Here is a 26,569-nt window from a genome sequence, read left to right on the forward strand (position 1 = left end):
ACACCTTTACGAGGCTGTAATGAGCTACTTCAACATTATTGCCATAGTGTTGTCAGACAGCTCCCATTACAGAGACAAGAGTTCCATTTGCAATGGCTGAAAATAAGATTCTTCTCCCTCTATGGTGTCCATGGAAACATTATGAAGAACTTAGACTTCTACACAAGTCTGGATATAATGTGGTGCACTTTACCCTACCATTGAGAAGGTATTAGAGAAGGCCTATAGGACAGTCAGAGTCAGAACATTTTACCTTGCCCAGTGGAAGTGTGGTCACATCTACAGTGGTGTCAGTGGCGATCACATAAGTAGCTCAAATTTTCATGACTGGCCAGTGGGAACAGTAACAAGGCTGTGCCTTATTCCCTTTTGTAAAGTGCTGTTTGAAAAGTCAGCTTACTCAGAAGGCTCAAGAAAGACCTAGAGTCCCACAATTTAATACAAAACTGTTCAGGTTTCAATCTTCACATTAAAAAAGGGACATCTCCAGCTGAAGAAAAAGAGTCAATCACAGATACTGGTGCGGAAGAATGAATTATTAAACTATCTAACAAGGATTTTAAGGCAACCATCATAAAAAAACAAAAATCTCAAAAGGCAATTGTAAATACTTGAAACAATTTTTTTTTAAATCTCACAAAAATAAGTCTCAGCAAAAAAGATGATAAAAAGGACTAAATAATAAAGGATTGAAAATCCTATATCTGAAATAAAATCTCAAAAAATGAGCTCAGGAGCAGAATGGAGAGAAAAAGAGTGAATCAGTGACCCAGAAGTTATAAAAATAAAAATTACCCTATTTAAATAGTAAATAATGAACTTAAGGCAGAAATAAATCAGTTCTTTGAAACCAATGAGAACAAAGACACAATGTACCAGAATCTCTAATTCCCCTCTAAAGCAGTGTTTAGAGGGATATTTATATCACGAAATGCCCACAAGAGAAAGCAAGAAAGATCTAAAATCGACATCTTAGCATCACAATGAAAAGAACTAAAGAAACAAGAGCAAACAAATTCAAAAGCTAGTGGAAGACAAGAAATAACTAAGATCAGAGAACTGAAGGAGATAGAGACATGAGAAACCCTTTCAAAAATCAATGAATCCAGGAGCTGGTTTTTTGAAAAGACCAACAAAATAGACCTTTAGCCAGACTAATAAAGAATAAAAGAGAGAAGAATCCAATAGACACAATAAAAAATGATAAAGGGTATTTGCCACTGATCCCACAGAAATACAAAATACTACCAGAGAATACTACAGACACAATAAAAAATGATAACGGGGACTTACCACTGATCCCACAGAAATACAAAACACTATCAGAGAATACTGTAAACACATCAATGCAAATAAACTAGAAAATCTGGAAGAAATGGATACATGGAAGGGGGTACATGGAAAATCTCTGTACTTGCTCTCAATTTTTCTGTAAACCTAATATGGTATTTTAAAAATCCACATTCAAGGTCCCTACCTTCAGTTATTCTGTTTGAGTCAATCTAGAGTAAAACTCAGGAATCTGTCTTTTAAAAAGGAACTAAAAGCAGGGGTGGGCAAACTATGGTCTGTAGGCTAAATCTGGCTTGTGGTCTGTTTTTGTACTGCTTTAAGATTAGTTTCATACTTAAGATTTCTTGGTATGTAAACATTAAAATTTCAATGCCCCTTAGTAAATTTGTAGTGGAACACACAAAACATAATACAAACAGAATTCAACAAAATAAATATTAAAATGATTCCCAATACTACATGAGGTTTATTAAAGGACGCAAGACTGGTTCAACATTTGAAAATCAATCAAAGTAATTCACCATATTCTCAGGTTATTAAAAAAATATGGGAAGCATGATTATGTAACTGTTGCCAATACATTTGAAAACACTATTGAAAAGAGTGCATCTATTTCAGCTCTTCCAGAGTAAACAAGTATCCTTTGTTCATCCTACTTGGTGTCACTTTCTTCCACATTTTTGTGTATTTCATTGGTGATTTCACTATTTAAAATTTTCCCCCATATTCTTCACCAAACTTAGTAGGAAAGTGCAATCCAATGTTTCTAGGCACAAGAAAGCTACTGTTGTGACAATGAGTACATTTTGGACATCGTCCATTGCTAAAATCCATATTCATGATATCTATTAATGAAACGCAAGCAAATAGAGTTTAAATAACTTTCTGAGATTACACAGCTAGTAAGTGGCAGAACTGAGAAATAAACTGACTTTGCACCTTCAGTCAATATGCTGTTTGAAATGTTAAATAAAACCCACCAGGAGAGAAAAACTGCTCTCTCAAATGATGTTATCCTGATAATTCTAAGTAAAATGAAAAAAAGCAAAAGCTAGAAGAGAAAAACATCTATCATTTCGCAATTCAAAATGTATTCATTCTCACAATCATAAATTCATTTTTGAGGACAATGTATTACTTTTAGAAATAAGCATTACGTTCAAACATTTTTATGTTTTCAGAATTGCTAGATTAATTTTTACTTAAGCGTAGTTGATTTTAAATAGATTTCACTTTAAGACTATCCAACTACCAAAATATTCTATTTTATGTAATGGTATTTATATTAGATGTTTTTGCATGCACACTAAAAAATTTAAATTAGGGACATTAGTAAGATACATTATTATATTGAATTCAACTTCACTAATTTTGTTATGGCATCTTAAATTCAATATATTAAATGAAAATTCAACATGCTATATTCATTACTATAAATTATTTAAATACTTGCTGAGATGTAAAATAAAATAATTTTATAAAAACAAAGTTATTCTGAACATAAATCAAATTTGGATCCACATCTTTATTCAGTTCTCATAAAGCTCTACTAAGCAACTCTGAGAGTAAATGAACTACTGCACCAAGAGAACATAAAATTTATACAATTATCTCATTTATTAAGAAGATAAGGCTTTACTTTGTTGCATTAAAATTATTTTGTAATTATATGGCTATAAAACAATATAGTATATTCTTCCCCAAGTAGACTCACAAGAGACAAATAAGATATATTAAGTATATTTTAATTTTTAGTTGCATAAAAGTATTATTCCTTTATTAAAATTATGACCCTTTAGTTTCATCATTGAGTTCCATTTTGTTAATGAGTAATTTTTTCTCATCTTAAACGATATTTGATCTCTAAGTATATTAATCGTTAGGTTAGGGAAAATATTAATAACACATGATGTATATTACATTTTAAATTTTCTAATTTATGAAAATGTTTAATATTTAAACATGCTAAATAATGTTAGGTACCTTTAGATTTTGAATATATATATATATATAAAATATATATATCTACTTGTATAAAAATTCACCTTATTGAAACTATAAAAGCTTTCTGAATTTTTAGGGCAAAACCATTGACAAGTTTTCATTGCCCTTTGAAAAATTAAAGGCATTATATAAATTGTTAATGTTTTCCTAAGCAGTTAGAAGAAAATCACATTTAATCCCATGTTCTTCTTACATTTAAAAAAATGTAATACACTTGTATACCCAACCAACTCCACCTCCCCCTTGCTGCTCCTTTCCGCCACCCAGTGACAAAGTTCTCTCCTATCAGAAAATCAGAAAAGCCCTAGGTTATTCCCAGAGTGAAGGATTTTTGTGTTCATGTGAAAGGGAGGGCTGTAATGTGTAATGGATGAGTAAAGAAAGCCTTTGAATAGCTTGGGGAAATAAATTTCTCTTGAGAGTGAGGCATGTTAGATTTCACTTAAAACTCACATTTCTAACCTATAGAGAGTGACAGTTAATCATAAAAATGCCTACATGTATAGACTACTAGGTCCACAGTAGCCACTGATCATCTGGAGTGTCTGCTATTCAGGAACAGTGTTTTTGTTTTGATGGGGAAAAGCTTGAGGTGAATCAACATACTGGATCATCCTACAGGAATAACAAAATGCAAATCCAAATTTTCTTTCCTTATAAAATAAGTATACTGACCTTTAAAAAAAAATCATTATTAGATCATGCATCTAAGCAGGAAAAAAAATGCCTCACAGGCTGCACTTCTGAAATTTATGGGGACATTGTTGATCATATCACTTGGATTTAGTAGTTTTGGGATAGGAATGCTAGAAAATGTGCAAGATATGAAAACTCCTCCCAAATCAACAGCTTACATTACGTCCCACATGAGAGTGAAATCCTTGCCAAACATTCAAAACATCTGCTAGACCCGCTTAGCCTAACTCCATTTTACATATTAATACAAGACACTTTGGCACAGTTTTACTAAACAGTGAATTTTCCAAGACTGCAGTCACTATGTAAATTGAGGACAGATTGTACTATTTACTACAGAAGTAGATAGTAGGAACTCATTAAATGTTTGCACAAATGATTGAATAAGATACAAGAAAAATAAACTAGAGCAGTGAGGTTCCCTGGCAACAGGCTAAATATCATACATCAGTAAGATCTCAATCTATTCATAATCTGTTAAAGGACATATGTACATTATCATGCTAATTTTTATCCCACTCTGGAAATGGAGTGGCTTAAGAGTTGGCATATTCCTTATTCAACTTTTGTTTCCCAGAACTTGCCATATTTATGAAAGCATGGAAAACAGCATTGAAAAAAGAAGAAACAGGAAGGACAGATTAAAATCTAGACTTTTCTGCTTATGCTATGCAAACATATAACTGTACACATTAGGCTGTTTATTCACAACTTACCCAAAATATCCATACATTTTGTTTTTGTATTATTCAGAATTATAAAACTATTGCAAATTTTATCCCTGCAGTAGTTATTCTCAAATTATTTCTTACCTACACACACAAAATTATTTTTTAAAAGAGATGAGTATTAATTGTAGCTAAAATACTATCAGTTAGGCCACATCCTTGAGTGTCTGGCCATTTTAGCTTCTCTAGGAAGCGGCTGACATCCCTTTACACATGAATGTGTGTATATTGATATTCCTCTTTTGCACCCTCTCTGCCTGACCTTAAGTAACATAAACAGAAATCACAGAGAGAGGCAGAGGAAGACCAGTGGAGCAATGCAAGCGTATAGACAATAACCCCTCTTGCCCACAGCTGGTTCCCATGCTGCTTGTCAGGCCTAAGATAAGAAGAGGAATGGAGTATAAACTTCAATTTAGATTTTGTTTAAAATTTAATTTATACTAGCTATTTTAAAAACACCTAGAGTTGGATCAAATGACCTTCCTCAGTTAACCTACCACAGAATATGACATTTTCCTCATATCAATCCTTCATATCAATGTATTCTCTTTTTTGACTAATATATATAAAGAATATGATCTTTATTAGTCACAAATTTTAAGCAAATATGGAATATGTTTAGATGTTTTGAGCCTTCAGCACACATAAACTGATAACATGATACATTAAAAAAGTGCTTGTCCATTGCAACCCTTCCCCTTGATATATACAAACATAATGGTTATCAGGTAGATCACTATGAATCTGCTATTGTGACATAAAACTGCTTATATATTTTATTAAGAAAGGATTTGATTTGAACCTCACATTAAGGTTTTTCACAACATAAATATGTATAAGGAATTTATAATTTGAATACATAACACTTAAGTAATAAATAAGTACATAATAAATAACAGTAATCTCAAGTCCCCTCAATAATTAAAACATAAATTCAAATTTATAATTTCAAGGTTATTTTGCTTTACACTTTTATTCATGTAATGATTACATGACAATAGGGGTACATGTCTTAAAGAGACTTTTTTATCATGAAGTTTCACTTTCATTCTGGTAAAAAACAAGGAGGTGTTATGCATTTTGATTCAACCTCAGAAGTGGTTACTTCAGGCTAGCTAGTGGATCTTTGATTAATATGACAAGAATAATGTAGCCAGACAAGCTGTTTGAAATTCATTGACTACTAGAACCCAGAATTTTCCTACTTGAAAATTCTAATCTGTTTCTTCCATTATAAAAACAATAACAACCATAATCTCTGTTCATGGACAATTGTGCCCATGGTTTTCTTTTTCTTTGTTTTTTTCTAATTTTCATAGTAAAAGTTTTGGTCTGATATCTTGTATATTGTGAAAAATGATAATGATCTGGTAAAATTATTGCAATCCATTGAATCTTTTCCTTTTCAAATCTCAGAGATATTACCATCAGCACCATGTCATCAGGGCAGCATCTTACAGATCTGTAATATTTTACTTGGTGCAAAGCTCTAAAGAAACCATAGATTGTTTACCTTGAAATATATACATATATATAGTTTTGATGAGAGACATTCTATCAACACAAACACAGGTCCATTCTAAAATCATCTCAGGAAGTGTAAGTAAAGAGTTTAATAAAACTGCCCTGAACTTTCCATCTGGCCAAGCACCAGGTTGTAGGGCCTTGAGATTAGGGACACCAGTGTCACCTGTTTCAATGACCTGAAGTAAAAAGAAATCACTGTGAATGATCCATTCAAGGACAAGCAATAGAATCTCCACTGGTTTCAAACACTGTGTGTGAGTCTGAGACTTGCCTTCAAGCTCAGGCTGACCCATTTTGAGCACAGATACAAGATATATGAATCACTGATGGAATTAGGACAACAGATAATGCCACCTTGCAGTCCTCATCATATTTCATCTAGCTGTTTTCCAAAACTATTGCCATTTGGAGACAGTGTAAATAATACTGGACTCTATATCAGATATCGGTTTTGTAGACCTAAGATAAAGCTGGATGGCTGGCTTTAACAAGAACATCTGGAGTTGTGCTGGCGAATGTGTTTCCACAGTACTTTGAAGGCCCTTCACACTTGCTCAGGGAAGGAGGAGCTGGAGTCCAGAGTGTCTTCCACAGCAGCCAGCTTTGGAAAAGGGTACCAGGCAGAGGCAGCACCTGTGGGTGCAGTCACTAGCAGCCATGTTGCAGCACAGGGAGCAGAGCCAAGTGCACTGGGATGGAAGACAGGGCATTGTCACTGCTGGGAATGCACTTTCCATGGGTAAACTTTACTCTCAATTCCTATAAGGACATGAAGCATCTTGTCCCAATATCCTTTCAAATGTAGGAAGGCAGGTTCCAACAGAGCATAGTGGTGGAAGAAGAAGAAAGATCTTTTGTTATTTTGTCTTATTGAGTTTAGTCAATTTAAATAGGCTAGATTCAGTAGTAATAATGCCAATAACAATTACTATTTTTATAATGTTTCCTAGATAATTTTCATCAATTTTGAAATGGGTTAGGCCCAAGAGTACCAAATTCCTCACACAGCCACTCTTTGTTAGCTACATTACCTTGAACCTACTGCTTTAACCTTGAAGATCCTCAGTTTTCTCATCTGTAAAATGAGAATAATGAGTGTCATCTGCACAGATTATTGTTAAAATGGAATTAAATGATATAAGTTCTCAATTAACATTACTTACTACTGTTAATTCTCCAAAGAACACTAGGAAAGGTATCATTTTTACCAATAGAGAATAAAAGTATATCTTTCAAAAGAGTCTCCGAAATTCAGTATTTGAATGTAATTTGTGTTATGACTGGCCCAGATTCCTATTTATTTATAGGCTTCCCAAGGTATCCCTGCTTTTTCTCTTGTCCTGACCGAGGAACACAGAGTGCCTTGAGTTCTCTGTGAGTGGACCAACTGTGTGAATTTCCCTGCAGGCTTGAACCCAAGCTGGAGTCTTGAACATCCCTAGGCACTCATAAAAGTGTCTAGAATGTTGCCCCAAACAATGAAAGAAACTAGCCCCCGCCAGAAGTAAATTCCTTAAACCCTCATATAAATTCCCTGCTCTGAGCCCTCGAGCCAATATACCTATGCAGAACATCCCTTTCTTTGCTGTCTGTTGGGAACATATACTGTAGCACTCTAAGGAAGTTCTCCTAATAAATGCTTTGGATTGATCACCCTGGCGTTTAGTGCTCCTTCATTTGGAATAATAATTGATGCATCTCCAAAAGTTTGGGCACTCCTTTGAAGGAACTCCAGCTGCAGCTTTTAGGGTGACTCCAGTAGAGGATCAGCCTGAAGGAAATGCTATTGAATTACATCCTGTCGTTTTAGGTCAGGCACTTGAGGGATGTTAGAAAAGTAAACTTATGACCAGAAGGATTTTTTCTAATGCTGTAGAAGCATTAGAAAGCATAGTAAGTCAGGGTGATAATTCTGTGCCACAGTCAGGAGAAGAGATGGATTTAAACAAACAGAAAGATGTCCCTGATAGACTTTGCTATTTGATATTTTCATAGGTCTGTAATAGTGATTGTTAAACAATTTTTAAATTTCCTAAGGATAGTCACACACTAAAACTTTTAACTATGGAGTCAGCATGGGAGATATTACATCTGTAGTCAAATTGATTGAGGTCACATCATTTATAAATATTCTCTTGCCATGTTTTATGGTTATCTGATTGTTTTAATTAAAATATTTTAGAAATGCAACCGAAGTTTAAAGTAGTCAATATATACTACATTTTAAAGCCATTGTATGTTTAGTACACAATAAAAACAATTTAGTTTTCGTTTGTCTTATTCTAATTACCATGACAAAAATTTAACAAATATGTTTTATACAAAAAACAAAAAATGAAAAACTTAGAAACTTTCACCAAAATATACAGAATCATGAAATCATATATTTGTTCATTATAGTTGAATTTCTAGTAGATTTTCTATAATGTTTAAATATATAATATATTAATAAAATGACTGGCTAAATATTTAGTAAAAATTATAATATGCCAGAAGCTGCAATAAGAATCAAGAGTACTAAGAGCAATTTGAAATGACTCTTACTTTGAAGAGATCCTATTCTAGTTGTTGAGAAAGACTCTCCTGAAGGAATAATTACAATTTGTGATAAGGGACTTTTTTTTTAAGTGCTATGGGAAGACAAAGAAGAAATTGCCTGAATAATTAAGGACCTACTATATCCTTAAGATAATTAGCTCTCTCCCAAATAGACAAGGGGAAACAACTGCAAATAGAGAGCAGGAAGAAATTTAAATGAACAATGTGATGCCTCATCAATTGCTGGAAAAGGTTGACTCTGAGGAAGCCTGTGAGACAAGTCCAGTACAGGAGGAAGTGATAAGGAAATGGCAGGACTTCAGTTTTTTGTGTATAGGAATATAAAGCACACTTGAAATTTGTCCCAGTTTTCAAATGTCATATCTCAATGATGTTTGGAAATGACCTGCAACAATCCAGCCTGCAGTGTTTGCTTGAGGCTGTGCTGAACTGATTTGGACAATTGCTCATGTTTGGGTGAGAAATAAATATGAATATTCCCAGGGCAACATGTAGTAATGATGGAGAGTCATGTCAGTTGATTACAACTTGTACATTTCCACCAGGCTAGAAATTATTGAGAACCCCCCAAAGCCTCTCATAATAGTCACAGGAGTACAAAGTCACCTCCTTTCTAACACTTTAGGACAGACACAGGTTGAACTTCTTAAAAATATCAGATGGAATTCTCACTTCAATCAATCTATGTGTACTTTCCAGGGAATTTAAGAGGTGAGGACTTGAACCTTCAAAAACAAAAATGAAAAACAAAAATACATGTGTCTACTAAACTATGTAACCACTTACCCAGATACAAGGCATTTTTATCAATATTTTCTCCTCGATGAAATGCAAATGCTACTACTACTACTACTACTATCAATGATTATTACTACTGATAATAATGTGTATTTTTATAGTTATTTTAAGGTTGATATATACTAATCATTAACAATGATTATAGCAGTGTCTTACAGAGATAAAGCATGATATAAATGTTTGCTACAATTATTACTGCAATTTATTAATATCAATATTATGAAAAACTTTTATTTTTGCTTATCTGCTGGTGTCTTCCTATCATTTTTCATCAAAATTGTAATAATAATTTGAGGCATAAAAGTGGTTTGATACAAATCATAACATATATTTGGAAATTGCTCTATGTTAGTAGATGTATATAGGATTTATGTAGGGAAATGACTCTTGAAATCCTACAGATATAATTATATGTATGAATTACTATGAGCAGATAGCCTAGTCAGAAACAGTCTAATAAAATAATAATTAAAACACAATATAACCCTGAAGTTAGGTAGTGGAATGAAAGCTGCACTGTCTATAGAAAATTTAACAAATTTGGAGGACAGAGTCACCACAAAGAGAATATGGCAGATGAACTTCCTTAGGGTGCCTTGCCAGAAGGTAACATCTCTATGATTAAGGATATTTTCTATCTTTACCGATACACTTAAGACATATCATATTGCGGGGTCATAGTAGTATTTCTTTGTTTCTTTTAAAAACTTAAATTTTAATGTTATTAAAAAAGATTTTTGATCATTTGGATCTGGAAAGATTTGGGGAAATTCAAAATAAAATAACATCTAAAACATTTTTTCAAAACTACAGATAATTAACAATATAGATTTTGACATCACCATCATCCAGGTGTTAAAGTGATAAGTAGATAGTATAAACCAATACATTTTCTTCAAATGTAGGTGGAATGTTTCAGAATTTCCAATTTGAAGGAGCTCACTGTGCAAAGTCTATTAATATGTTCCTTCTATCATCCACATATGAAGGAATTAGAATTCTTTGGTTCTAGACCTGGAAAAGGATTTGTGAATATTTAATTTGAAGCATGTCAGTTAACCTTTGTGGAACATTCTTTCTTTGAAAATAATATTCTTCTGAATTTACATTCATGTAGTAAAGAGAAAATGAGATAAACTTTAGAACAAAAGAAATTAAATTAAAATTTTAGTACTAAAATTAAAATAAAAATTAAGAGAATATTAATAAACAATCATGAGACCGGGTTTAATATTAATATTCACCATGCCAAAATCAAACAGAATTGGGTAACGTGCAACAAGAAACTCACACAAGGCATCTTTCCTCAGTTCTCTTTGCTTTCTTCTCTTATGCCATCTATCCAAGTCAACATTATAGCCTATATATGCTACAACTACTTCCCCACTTATTAATAGCTCACCAATTGTTTTACATGTAATTATTTAATGCATACTATGTATCTTGTATGTTCCAAAGATGAAAATTTGAAATGACATCCCCTTTTGTCACTTAAAGTTCAATGCTAAATATTTGATGTGGGTTTTGATTTTATCCTACGTAAAAAGTATTAAATTATTACTATTTCAGGGTTAGTGACAGAAGACCCAATAATCACAGGCGAAGAGTCATACAATTTTATTATTCTTGGAAAAGTACATGCCATTAGTGTCATACTCGCATTGGTTTTCTTTATCTCTATGTTCTGTTGAGATCAAGTGAAAAGCCTGAACATGCAGTGGGTTATAGGAGAGAAGTACTGAACTTGGAGGATCCTGTCTTATTTATAAGCAAGAAATAAGCAATGTCTTTTCATGTTGCAGAAAGAGACATTACTTCATCCATCAGGATCGCTCTTGGCAAAATCCAAAAGCAATAGCCAGGACCTTACAGTCTTGATATACACGGAAAGCCAGGTAGAACTGCGAGAGGCAAATGGAGAACTGTCTCCCAAGAGTAAAATGAAGAGAAATAGTTTACATTTACAAACCATTGTGATAAATTCTGTGAATGGAGAGGATTAATAGGCTATAGATGCACACAGCAGGTAAGTAACTCGAGAGTTGATTGTGTCAATTTTCCTGAAGGAACTAACTTTTAAGTGAGGACCTTAAGTCCTCACTTAAAGAATTATAAAGAATTTAAATTAATTTGTAGATGGAGAGAAGATTACAGAGATAGGCATCAGAAAAAAACTAACATGGTGAAGAAAACTTGAATATTATTTTAGCTGGAAATTAGAGTGTCAGAATATTGATATAAAAAGGAAACTGAAAAGAAACAATTGCAGAATCATATAAGAATTTCTAAGCTATATTTAGAAACACAGATATTACATTAAAAATCTTAGAAACCACTAAATATTAACAGCTATCCATCCATTAATCAATGCCATATTCAATATATTCACCTTAGAATTTTCTGTGCTTAGAAAGTGTGCTTTTGTCCAAGAGAAAAACATGAATATCAATGAAACAGATTAGATAACCCAGAAGTAGGTCCCATCAAATATACCCAACTGATACCTCACAAAGAGGAAAAAGCAGTTCAATGGAAGAAGCAGAGCTTTTCAGCCGGTAGAACTGGAGATTTTGGACATCCATAGGCAAAGACACAAATTTCAACCTAAACCTCACACTTTTTACATTACATGATCAAAAATTGATCATGGCCTTGAATGTAAAATGTAAAACCTTAAAACTTTCAGCAAACAAAAACATGGGAGAAAATCTTAGATATCTATGGCTAGAAAGTGCGTTCTTAAATTTCATACCAAAAATACCATTCATAAGAGGAAAATTTGATATAATATTTCGTCACAGTGAAAACTGTTCTGGGAAAGATCCAGTTAAGAGTACATAAAGAGTAGCTATAGACTGAAAGAAAATATTTATAAACCACAAATCCAACAAAGGATGAGTACATACTTTTTTAAAATTCTCAAAACTTAACATTAAAAATAATCCAATTAAAACATGGTCAAATGACATTGACAGACATTTCACTGAAGAGAATATAGAGATGGCAAATATGCATATGAAAAGATGCTTCATATTATTAACCATTAGAAAAATGCAAATTGAAACCACAATGTGATGCCACTACACACCTACCAGAATGGCTAAAATTAAAAATAGTAATGCTGGTGAGGATACTCAGAACCTGGCAAATTAATACCTTGTGGTGGAAACAGAAGATAAAACAGCTATGTTGGAAAATTATCTAGCAGTTTACTAAATAATTAAGTATGCAGCTACATTTGGACCACAAAATTGTCTCCCTGGGCCTTTATCCCAGAGAAATGAAAACTTGTGTAAAAACTTGCACACAGGCGGAGCGTGGTGGGTCATGCTTGCAATCCCATCCTGGTTAACACAATGAAACCCTGTCTCTACTAAAAAAAAAAAAAAATAATAAAAAATTTTATATATATAGCCTGGCATGGTGGCGGGTGCCCGTAGTTCCAGCTATTCGGGAGGCTGAGGCAGGAGAATGGCATGAACCTGGGAGGCGGAGCTTGCAGTGAGCCGAGATCGCGCCATTGCACTCCAGCCTGGGTGACAGATCGAGACTCCGACTCAAAAAAAAAAAAAAAAAAAACTTGCACACAGATGTTCATATTATCTATACCCACAATAGCAAAACACGGAAGGAGACTCAGATGTTCTTCAATGAGTGAACAGTTAAACAAATCCATATATATATATATATACACACACATGCATATATATACATATATATACTCAGGCATATATATATGTGTATATATATACATACACACACATATATGTACACACATGCACACATATCCACACCATGGAATACTACTCAGCATTAAGAAAAGAAACGATTGATATACATGCAAGACATGCATGATATACCTACAAGAACTTAGATGAATCTCCACAGAATTATGCTCACTGAAAGAAAAATCCTCAAAATCTTACTTACTTGTAGGTATAATTTCATATACCTACATTATTGAAATGACAGAAAAATAGAAATGAAGAACAGGTAGTTGCCAGGCATTTAGGAAGTGGAAGCATGTGTGGCTGTTGAAGAGTAACAAGAGGGCTCTAGTGATGACAGAATTGTTTTATATTATGATTTTATTAAGTCAAAATTATGATTATGATGTTGTATGATAGTACAATATGCAACTATAGTATGATAGTATTGCTAGATGTTTACATTGGAGGAAACTGAATAAAGAGTAAGCAGGATCTATCTGTATTATTTATTACAAATGCAGGTAGATCTATACTTATCTTGAAATAAAAAGTTTAATTTGAAAATAAAAGAAATACATGTATTTGGAAATAGTCTATTGCTATTTCCCCAGTACTTACATGAGTTCTGTGCTAATGTGGAACATACTTGATATGGTTTGGCTCTGTGTCCCCACCCAAATCTCATATCAAATTGTAATCATCACACGTTGAGTGAAGGTGCTACTGGGAGGAAGTTGGATCATGGGGCCAGTTACCCTCATGCTGTTCTCGTGATAGTGAGGGAGTTCTCATGAGATATCAAAGTTTAAAAGTGACAGTTTCCCCTGCATGGTATCTCTGTCCTGCTACCATATAAGACATGCCTTGTTTCCCTTTCACCTTCCAACATGATTGTAAGTGTCCTGAGGCCTCCCCAGTCATGCAGAACTGTAAGTCAAGTAAACCTCTTTTGTTTATAAATTACTCTTTTGTTTATAAATTGAATAATACAGAAAATTGGTACTGGGAGTTTGGGCACTGCTATAAAGATATCTAAAATGTGGAAGCAACTTTGGAACTGGGTAACAGGCGGAGGTTGGAATAGTTTGGAAGGCTCAGAAGAAGACAGGAAGATGTGAAAAACTTTGGAACTTTCTAGAGGCTTGTTGAATGATTTTGACCAAAATGCTGATAGTGACATGGACATTGAAGTGCAGGCTGAGGTGGTCTCAGATGGAGATGAGGAACTTATTAGGAACTAGAACAAAGGTAACTCTTGCTGTGCTTTACCAAAGAGATTGGTAGAATTTTGCCATTCCCCTAGAGATCTGTGGAATTTTGACTTGAGACAGATTATTTAGGGTATCTGGCAGAAGAAATTTCTAAGCAGCAAAGCATTCAAGATATGACCTGGCTTTGTCTGAACATGGACGGTTATATACATTCACAAAGAGATGATTTGAAATTGGAATTTATGTTTAAAAGGGAAGCAGAGCATAAAGGTTTGGAAAATTTGCAGCCTTACCATGTGGTAGAAAAGAAATACCCATTTTCTGGGGAGGAATTCAAGCCAGCTGAAGAAATTTGCATAAGTCATGAGGAGCCTAGTGTTAATAGCCAAGGCAATAGAGAAAATGTCTCCAGGGCATGTCGACGCAGCCCCTCCCATCACAGGCCCAGATGCCTAGAAGCGAAAATGGTTTTCTGGGTGTTTCCCAAGGCCCTGCTGCTATGTATATCCTTGGGACTTGGTGCCCTGCATCCCAGCTGCTCCAGCTTCAGCCATAGCTAAAAGGGGCCAAGGTACAGCTCTGGCCATGGCTTCAGAGGCTGCAAGTCCCAAGCCTTGGCAGCTTCCCAAATCTCAAGTCAAATTGTAATTTTGTTGTTTCCTCCATGCTGTTATCATGATATTTCAGGAGTTATCATGAGATCTGATGGTTTAAAAGTGGCAATTTCCCCTGCACACTCTTTCCTGCCAGCATGTAAGGCATGCCTTGCTTCCCCTTTGCTTTCTGCCGTGATTGTAAGTTTCCTGCAGCCTCCCCAGTCATGTGGAACCATGAGTCAACTAAACCTCTTTTGTTTACAAATTACCCAGTCTCAGGTAGTATCTTTATAGCAGTGCAAGCATGTACTAATGTAATACTCTTGGTCTTTTTTCCCTGAATATTATTGTCCAACTGAATAGACTTCCCAGGAGCCACATTATAGTCCTTAGAATTTTGAACAAAAAGCCTGACAGTCTCACTATTAGTTTCGCTTTTGGACAAAATACATACTCTTTTTCTGCTCCAATGATTTAAATATATAATTGAAAATTTCTACAAATAACATTATTCATTAAAAACCAGTTTTTCATTTTATATTTAATATATTGAAGATGAAAAACTATTCCATATTTAAACCCTATAAATCCAAATTCTGAGGGTTCTCTTACAAACTTACATATTTTGGACACATATTTCTTTTAAAATTTTAAAAAATATACTCATTAGCATCCAATGCATGCTTCCAATATTCAGTTTTCCTGTCTCTTCACTTAAAACCACAAATTTATTAATCCTAGAATCTTTCTTCCAAATTATTGCAGACAAATTATAGCACATATTTCACAACTTTATATATGGATGATTGTTTTTTACACCTCCAATAATAATTTTCTCACTACCTCTGTCAGGTCCTGAAGTCAATGCCATATATTTTAGCATTTTTTTTAATTGCAGGATCCCATTTCTAGGAACGTATTTTTAAAATAGTCTTTACTAGATTGTGCTGGAATAACAATTAGCAAGTGACTCGAAAAACTTCAATTATTTCTTACACAAAATAGAATGGACATGAAGCTATTTGGGACGTAGCATTCTTTAGAGGTGGGAGAACCATGTAAATTCTCTTAAGCTTCTACTCAGTACTGACACATTGACATTATACTGGAGTATGATGAGTCCAGGAATGACACTGCCAAAGTACAGTAAATATACTTCAACTCCCGGGATTCACATAGCAATGGGATGAGATGCATAATCATCTTACTTGAAAGGGATGAATTGGTGGAAACGAAATATAATTACCACCAATTATGTTTTTTGGTACCCACCATGTTCATATTTATATGGGTTGCTTGTTCGAATATAGATACAGAACCCAAAGTGACATTTTCTTTTTGTAATAGGTTGCAGGCAAGTTTAAAAATTCCCCAAATTATTAATTATATGAAAAATGTTTTTGACACATCTCAGTATATTCCATTTAATACATCTTAATTCATTATAATAATTATTAAAATAATGCATGCAATTGTTTGAGCCCTCTGATGTTGATATTTCTGTTCTTGAAAGAATTCAAATGTCTAAGACTGGATACCTTGTTCTGACTATTTGAAAAATAAACTAAAGAAAGTTTCCTGTCTCTAGTCATACTTCTTGCACATGACCTTGTTATCACTTATTTCCTTCAGAGTGCCCTTATTTATCATTTACATCCAAGATAAATAAAAACTGATAATACCAACATACTTTTTCATTTTTATTTCCAGCACTCAAAAACGGGTTATTTAAAAGAAATGATAAAAATGTAAGAAGCTTAAGAAAATTACAATGGCATAATATAAGATGTTAATAACACTGAATTTTACAAGCTTTCATATTTATTTTAAAATTTTTATTTAAATTATTTTCTGACACTAGAAAATCCTAAGCCTGGCTATATCATACTCATTTAGTAACAATTTCCAAATCATATTTCATAGATTAAAGAGTTATTACTCAATGATGAAGGGCAAGGGTAAATGAATCCTTAGGTAAAGGAAAATATTCGAAGGTTCTCTCTACTTTTCATTCAGTACATTTTACTACATATTAGAAACAAATGGGCACAATGCAGTTTGAGGATATATGAATTCTAGGGTTAAGTCATCCTCTAGAACAATATGAATGAAGGGGAATGATGTCCACCTTCCTAAGCAGCATTGTAGCACTTAAGAATAATAGAATCAAGTCAACAATTACAATATTCCAAACACACTTTTAGAAAACAGTTTTACTCAATCAGCTCCATGACTTTTATTCACAAGTTTTATTTGGAAATGAATTTTCCTAGAAATGCTGTTTATTTTCAACATTATATTCTCTCAGTCTTTCATATTACCAGATAAAATAATTTAATTTTGTTAAATTTAAGATAGTTTATAAATTATTGTATGTACAAATTTGCTGTAGCCTAATGATCCAGGCATAATTTATCTAGAGAATATATGTAGCATTTACATGCATGATCCAAAGTTTTACAGTAGTTATAAAAAAGCACTATTTTTCCTTCAATAATGAAGTGATTTCTAATAATGAAATTCTCTATAACCTTTGAAAAGATGGCTATTTTCTGGGTACTGGCAATTACTTGCACTGGTTTAACTAAATTAACAAACAATAACACATCATCATTTTCTATTGTCAGAGAAGGGGTTTAATATTGTATCTGCATTCTTATCCATAAAATAAAGTTATATATTTTTCAAAATTATGTAAAAAACAGAAATTCGGAGTTTGAAAACTGAAATAGTAAAATAACTACAGGTTTGACAATGGTATACAACAGCTTGTGCTGATAATTGTTAACAAGTACATTTGTACAATTGATGGGAACAATGAGGATGAACTGATACTCCTGAGTATGGTCTATGGACATTTTAACTCCCAGGCAGATTTCAATTCTTTGAAGGAATTGAATGTCTGCATAGAGAACCACAATATACTTCAATTGCTATCACTGAAATCTCTAAGCAACTTATGATTTTTCTCATGTGGAAGAATGAAGTGCACCCCATCATTAATTTTAAAGCATCATTTCCTCTTTTAAGAGTCTATAAAAGTTATTGTAATTATCCTGCTGATTTTACTAAAATTAGCATTCCTAGTTTTACATTTAAACAAAAATAATTATAAAACAATTATCACATTTTCTGGCTCCATCATTGCCAGAGAAATATGTTGAAGTAGCACGGTAACCTCCTGGTCTCTTAAGGCTAAGGAGAAACATAAAATCACAAAATAAATGTCTTAAATTCTCATTGTCTACATCTACTTGCAAAGTAAAACATTATGAAATTTAAGTATAGTTACGTTTATTTACTTTTTTCATGTATTTCTTTTTAAGATTTTAAAATTTATTTTTTAAATTGATACATAAAATGATTGTATATATTGATGAGGTGCACAGTGATCTGTCAATACATATGTATAGTGGTTTGATCGCTGTACTTAGCATACCTATAATCTCAAACATTTGTTATTTCTTTGTATTGGAAAGACCCAGTATTCTCTTTCTAGCTGTTTGAAACTATGTAATATATTATGAACTGTAGTGGTAAGCAGTTGAATGGAACACTAGAACTTATTCTTTCTAGTTAGCTGTGATTTTGTATGCTTTAAGAAATGTTTTTCTATTCTCCCAATTCTCCCTACTCTTCCCAGACTCTAATATCCTCTATTCTACTTTTCACTTCTGTGAGATCAACACTTTTTTTTAGCTTCCACATGTGAACGAGAGCATGCGCATTTAACTTTCTGTTCCTGGCTCATTCACTTAACATAATGTCCTCCAGTTCCATCCATGTTGCCGCTATTCCAGGATTCCAATTTGTAATGGCTGAATAGTATTCTACTGTGTATATATACATTTTCGTTATCCACTCATCTATTATTGGACACCTATGTTGATTCTATATCTTAGCTATTGTGAGTAGGGCTGCAATAGACATGGAGGAGCAGCTAACTCTTTAGTATACTGATTTTTGTTTATTTGGATAGATGTCCAGTAGTGAGATTGCTGGGTCATGTGGCAGTCCTATTTGTAGTTTTCTGAGGAACTTTCACACTATTCTCCATAGTGGCTCTACTAGTTTATATCCCAACCAACAGTGTGTAAGATTTCCCTTTTCTCCACATCCTCACCACTATTTGCTGTTTTTTGCCTTTTTGAACTGGGGTGAGATAATAATTCTTTGTGATTTGGATTTGCGTTTCTCTGATGATCAGGGATAGTGAGCATTTTTTCATACATCTGTTGGCCATTTCTCTGTCTTACTTTGAGAAATGTCTGTTCAGATCATTTGCCCATTTTAAAATCTAATTTATTGCATTTCCTTTGCTGTTGAGATGTTTGACTTTCTTGTGTATTCTGAATATCAATCCTCTGTCAAATGAATAGTTTGCAAACATTTTCTTGCATTCTGGAGATTGCTTCTTCACTCTACTGTTTCCTTTACTGTGTAGATACTTTTTAGCTTGATGTAATCTCAGTTTTTCTTGTGGCCTGTGTTTTTGAGGCCTTACTCATAAAATATCTTCCCAGACCATTGTTTTGAAATATTTATCCTATGTTTAATTCTAGTAGTTTCCTAGTTTCAGGTGTTACATTTAGGTCTTTGATTTATTTTGAGTTTATTTTTGTACTGCATGAGAGGTGAGGGTCTAGTTTTGTTTTTCTGTATATGAATATCCAGTTTTCCCAGTTTCATTTATTGAAGAGAGTGTTCTTTCCCTAATGGATGTTCTTGACACCTTTGTTAAAATCACTTGTCTGTAGATAAGTGGATTAATTTCTGTGTTTGCTACTCTGTTCCCTTAATCTGTGTGTCTGTTTTTATGCCAATACCATGCTGTTTTAGTTACTACAGGTTTGTTGTATGTTGTTGTCTGGTAGTGTGTTACTTCCAGCTTTGTTCTTTTCGCTGGGGAATTTCTTTGGCTATTCTGGGTCTTTTGTGGTTTCATACAAATTTTAAGATTTTTCTTCCCTACATCTATGAAGAATGTCATTGGTATTTTGACAGGAATTGCAGTGAATCTGTGGATTGCTTTGGGTAGTATGATCATTTAAACAATATTAATTCTTCCAATACATGACCATAGGATATTTTTTCATTTGCTTTATCCTCTGCATTTCCTTTCATCAACATTGTGTAGTTTTCCTTGTTGGTGTCTTGCACTTCCTGGGTTAAATAATTCCTAAGTATTTTTTTTTTTCTTTTTTCTTAGCTGTGGTAAAGGAGATTACTTTTTTGATTTCTTTTTTAGCTACTTCATTGTTTGTGCATACAAATGCTCACTATTTTTGTATGATTATTTTGTATCCTGCAACTTTACTGAATTTGTTTATTAGTTCTATGAGGTTTTTGATTGAATCTTTAGGTTTTTCTTTTTTTATTATATGTTAAGTTATGGGATACATATGCAGAATGTACAGGTTTGTTACCTAGGTATACAAGTGCCATGGTGGTTTGCTGCACCCATCAACCTGTCATTTACATTAGGTATTTTTCTTAATGCTATCCTTCCCCTAGCCCCCCACCCATGTCATCTGCAAACAGGGAAAATTTGACTTCTTCTTTTCCAATTTGGATGTCTTTTATTTCTTTCTGTTGCATGATTCATTTGGCTAGGACTCCCAGTACTATGCTGAATAAGAGTGGTGACACTGGGCGTTTTTTCTAGTTCCAGTTCTTACAGAGAAAGATTTCAACATTTCCCTGTTCATGCTGATGTTAGCTGTGGAGTTGTTCTTTCAAACTCTGTCCTCAATCTTACTCCACTGTTATTCCATATCCCCACAGATTTAATCTAAAGTAAATTTATATTTAATATATGTATTTATATGTATGCTCCTTTCTACTTTGAATGGTTTACTGACAGCTTGAAGAAATAAAGCAATGCATATCTGGTCTCCATGATGATTTCATTGTAATTCTAAACTACTGCCAAGGTCTTTGAATTGCAATGCAATCATGTGTGAATAAAACAATACCCATAATTTATTGCATCTAGTAAAAAAAATATAAAAAGTAAATATGGAAATCCATGATATAGTGGGAAATATTCTCCAGGCGGAGATTCTTTAAAGTGAATGATATCAACAGGCTAGTGTTAAATATAGATAAAGATAATTGAACACATATATTGTAAACTCACCAGTTAATTCAGGATTATTGTTGGAAGCTGTCACATCAAGGACATGGAAAATAGAATAATGATATCAATTAGTCATTGTGTTTTGTGTATAGTTTTCACTCAGACTTATTTAAGATTTCAAGAAGGGACTCTTGCATACATTATTTGCTGTTTTCTTGACTGATATGAAAGTTTATCATAGACCTGAGAAGAGCATGTCTTTACATATAATACAGTACATACACTACATGAAGATAATATTCCTGTTAATGTTATTTCATTGATTTTAATTCCTGTGATCATTGTGGTAGTCAGAAGAGTTTTTAATGTCTTTCTTTATATATCCTCTAACTGTGCCTCATTCACAACATTCTTCTAATAATTTTCTTGAGTAGATTATTCTCATTCTCTTGCATTTTATTTCATTTTTAAATTTTTATTTATTTATTTTGAGACACTGTCACTCCATCACCCAGTCTGGAGTGTAGTGGGGCAATCCAGGCTCACTGCAACTTCCACCTCCTGGTTATAGCTATTCTCATGTCTCAGTCTCTGGAGTAGCTGGGACTACAGGCACACAGCACCATGCCCAGCTAATCTTTGTATTTTTAGTAGAGATAAGGCTCGCCATGTATGCCAGGCTGATCTCAAACCCACGGCCTCAAGCAGTCCACCCACGTTAGCTTCGTAAATTGCTGGGATCACCGGTGTGAGCCACCACACCCGGTGCATGTTGTATTTTATTGAATTCGGTGTTGAAAATTATCTCCCTGATTTTCCTTCTCTGTAATTCTGATTAAGACCTATGATATAACTACCAACTTGCAAAAGTTCCCTGAAAGTTGTGGTGGATGATGTATTCCTAGTACCTTAAACTAGGCTAGCATAAAATAGGCTATAATTAAATATCTGTTAAATAAACAAATGATATTCAGCTATGTCATTTTCTAAAATTATCCCCAGTATCCAAAGTAGTCCCCAAATCCAACTTTCTCAACATTTTTATGGCTTGAAACCTCACCAGAGCTACTGTCATCTATTTTCTGAACTATTGCAAAACACTTTTGATTGATCTTTTTCTTCCCACTAACCTAGAGATTTACCAGCTCTAAATATATATTTTATAGCTTTCTTAAAGCCTAATTGAAAAACAAAAATAAACTATGCTTCAAGTGCAATTTACATTTTGATGTGTGTAAACACCTATACAAATATAATCACAATCAAGTTAATGAAGACATCCATCACTCCAAAAGTCCCTTGTGCCCATTTTTTTAATCACTAAATCCTGTATCTCAGCATCCCACACTGGATCCCCAGGCAACTACTAATATATTTATTCATCAATGAGATATATTTTTACATTTTTAGCAATTTTACATAAATGAAATCATGCATTGTGGTGACTTTTGGATGTGCCAACTTAGTCTGAACTAGTGCACAGAAATCTTTATTTTTGTTTGTTTCTGATTATAGAGGAATATAAATCCTCTTTGATGTTTCTTCCTTAGGCTTTGTTACTCACCTGAACACTTGCTGTACAGTCTGTAAATCTTTTGGGTTCTCTTTCTTTGCAACTTCCTTTTATCTGGAACTCTCCTCTGTAAGCCCCAGCCCCTTTGGCCTTCTTAGATACAATCCTATATTTTTGACCCAGTGAGACTATTGTGCTCAACATACGTTTCCCTTTCCCTTGATGAAACCTGGATACTCTTTCACGTAGTAAGCTGCAGCAATTGTAGGGCTGATTTCTTTTGTTTCTCATTTTTCAAGGATCACTATCTTTCATTTTCTTATGTTCAATGTCTTAAAAAATACATTTTCTCATTCTTGTTGTTGTTGTTTCAGCCCAGAAGGTAATTCTAGTACCGGTTATTCCAACTTAAATGCAAGTAAAAATCAATATTGTTAAAAGTGTAAATTTAGCCTACAGTAGTGGCACATGCCTGTAGTCCCAGCTACTTGGGAGGCTGAGGTGGGAGGATCACTTGAGCCTGGAAGACTGAGGATGCAGGGAGCTATGTTTACATCACTGAACTCCAGCCTGGGCTACAGAGTAATTATCTATCTCTAAAAAAATTAAATTAAATTAAAATAAGTTATTTCAATTGACCCCTGTTTAAATTTTAATCAATAAGATATTAATAAATATAGAATAAATTCAAACTTAGCTTTTATTTTAAGATCTATATGATTATTTCTCCAAACTCATGTGCCACAACTTGAACTTTTCAATTCTGTTCTAGCCACAGTGGCCTTACTTATTGCCTTCAAACAGAAAGCTCTTCTAATTCATTGTTCTTGTACTCACTTTTTCATAACTCATTGTTCTGTACTCAGCTTTCCTTCTATGTGATATACTCTTTCCTCAGATTGCCACAGTTGCCTTTCTATTATCGTTAAGTTGTCAGTTACACTCTTGTGCTTCTAACCATGATGGAGGGGATTGTATCAGAGTAACTCACTAACTCCCCCACAGAGATACATATCAACTATGAAAACTGGATACAATATTTTGAACTGATATTTGAAGTCATAAGAGAGCATAAAAACAGTGAGGACTTGAGAGGTTATGATTCCAGAGAAAAGAGAAGCAATTATTCTCCGTGGTTTTTGCCAATTCTTATCACAGAGAATAAAAGTTGAAAAGTGGCAGACTGGGACTTGACAAGGTCTCACTTAATAAAGAAGATGGAGCTTGCTGTGAAATAGAGAAACCCTAGCAAACACTCTTGCTTTCTAGGGCATACAGATAATGCTATGCCCTAAGGGCAATTCTATGCTTAAAAGAAAGGATTATACCCCGGATGTGAGGGCAAACAAGGCAAAGATCAGTTTCAAGGAAACCTCCAATTAGCTTTGAGATGATCAGAGTTATTTGCTTATACTTATTCTGCATACTAGGTCACTTAATAAGAAACTTAAAATAACTAAGAGTAATATAACAAATAGAGAAAACATGGAAAATACATCAAGACAACGTAATTTATAAAATAGAGCCAGTGAAGATAATAGAGGTGAGTAATGACATAAAGGAAATTAAGGAGCTGTTAGATGGGTTTAATAGATTAGAAAACTCAGAATTTCAGCAGCAAATATCAGAAATGAGGCACACAGAAAAGTAGGAAAGAATACAGATAAGAAGGTAAGCGATGTATCGGTTAGACATTTACCAATATGTATCAATGATAACTCAAAGAAAAATAATGATTATCAATGAAAGTGTCACATAATTTTCCAAAATGAGCAAGAAAAAAAAGACATAAATCTATAGATTTAAGTTAAGGAAACTTTATCAACCCCAAGCAATATAAACACAAAGGAAAGCACACTAATGTGCATTAAATAAAACTAATAGCCAAAGAAAAGAAAATAATCTTAAAAACTAGCAAGAGGCTGTGCATGGTGGTTCACGCCTGTAATCTCAGCACTTTGGGAGGCTGAAGTGGACAGATCACTTGAGGACAGAAGTTCCCAACCAGTTTGGCCAACGTAGGGAAACCTCATCTCTACTACAAAGACAAAAAATTAGCTGGGCATGGTGGTGCATTCAGGTAATCCCAGATACTCAGGAGGCTGAGACATGAGAATTGCTTGAACCCAGGAGGTAGAGGTTGCCAGGAGCCAAGATCATGCCATTGATTGTACTCCAGCCCGGGCAAAAGAGTGAGACTGTCTCAAAAAAAAAAGAAAGAAAGAAAAAAGAAAAGAAAGAAAGAAAGAAAAAGAAAAAGAAAAACAAAAAAAAAGAAAAGGAAGGGAAAGGGGGAAAAAGAAGCTGGAAATTGATAATTTACCTTCAAAGTAAAAATAAAATGCATAGGAGCTAACTTCTTGAGAAGTGATCAAAGGCAAAAGAAATTGCTGTTGTATCTTTAAAGTGGTGACAAAAATTAAATTCTTAAATAGAATTCTATATGCAATAAATATACTTTAGATATAAAATGAAATGAAGGCATTTTCAAAAATAAACAAATCTGAGAAAATTAATAGCCAGCAAAATTTGCACTAAGACTAACAAGGAAAACTCATTAGATAGAAGAATTCTGTTCCAAATAGAAATGTGATAATAAAGATTGGAATGTAAATCACCAGAAAGTGTAAATATGTGAGAAGTGTAAATTAATATTGACATTTTAAAATAATATTTAGAAATTTATGGTGAGTTTTAAACTATATGTGGAATGAATATAAAATACATGTCAATGACAGCACAGCAACCATTAAAGGAACAAATGGAATATGATGTTGTAAGGTTCCCACATTACCTGAAACATGGTAAAAAGGCCAACATAAGGTAGACTTTGTAATAAGACAACGTTGTTTGTTATCTTTTCAGAAATTGCTAAATGAATACCAGAGAGCTAGAAAAAACTGAATTGGTCAATCAAAAACAAGATGAGAAAAGTTAAAGAAACAAAAATATCTTTGACGTATAGGAAATGAATATTGATATGATGGATTTAACCCAAATATGGGAGTACTTACATTAAGATACATACACAAAAATAAAACAAAGATTGTTGGAATTTGTTGGAATTGATTGAAAAATAAATATAGCCACACACAAGACTGATCTCTTAAATATAGTGACTCAAAATGTTTCAAAATAAAAAGATGAAAAAAAGATATTTCACAAAAAGACAAATAAAAAATCACTATTTCACTGGTTCAAAGACATACTCCCTTCTCAGAAAGGTCATAGTATTTTATTTATTTATGTCTTTCCCCACCCCCTTGCCAACAATAATATGATCTGCATAAGGAGAGCTGTACGTGGATTCTCTAACTAAATAATCTGGACGACTACTTGGCGCATAGGAAGTGCTCAATATTTTAAAACATTTTGTTATTTATTCCTTGTATACCAGTCTAATCTTCATTTTTATCCCCAAATGCTATTTCATTATACTTATTATTCTGAGGCACCTCTCTCTTCTTCTCATCAACCTGCCTTGCCTTACCTGCACTTTTCATGTGAACCCTTTATTCTTTCATATATAGCTAAACTCTAATCCTGGATAAAATCCAGTTTGTCTTTCCCTTATACCTGGGTGAACTGGAACAATGCCTGATGATCTTACGATATCCTATAATCAATTCAATATGATATTTTAAAGTATTCTCCATCTTTATATAGTCTACCATCTCACTTCTCTGAATATGATTGCTTTCTATAACTGAAAAAATGCAAATAGAAAATAAAAGAAAAAACTATTATCTATCTATTACCATTCCAGATTTATATGTGAATAGAATTTAAAGCATATGAAAAAAATCCAGTTTCTATTCACAATAGCTTAAAATGTTTAGAAAATATATGCAG

This window comes from Macaca mulatta, chromosome 1 (assembly GCF_049350105.2).
Source record: "Macaca mulatta isolate MMU2019108-1 chromosome 1, T2T-MMU8v2.0, whole genome shotgun sequence".
Classification (NCBI taxonomy): domain Eukaryota; kingdom Metazoa; phylum Chordata; class Mammalia; order Primates; family Cercopithecidae; genus Macaca; species Macaca mulatta.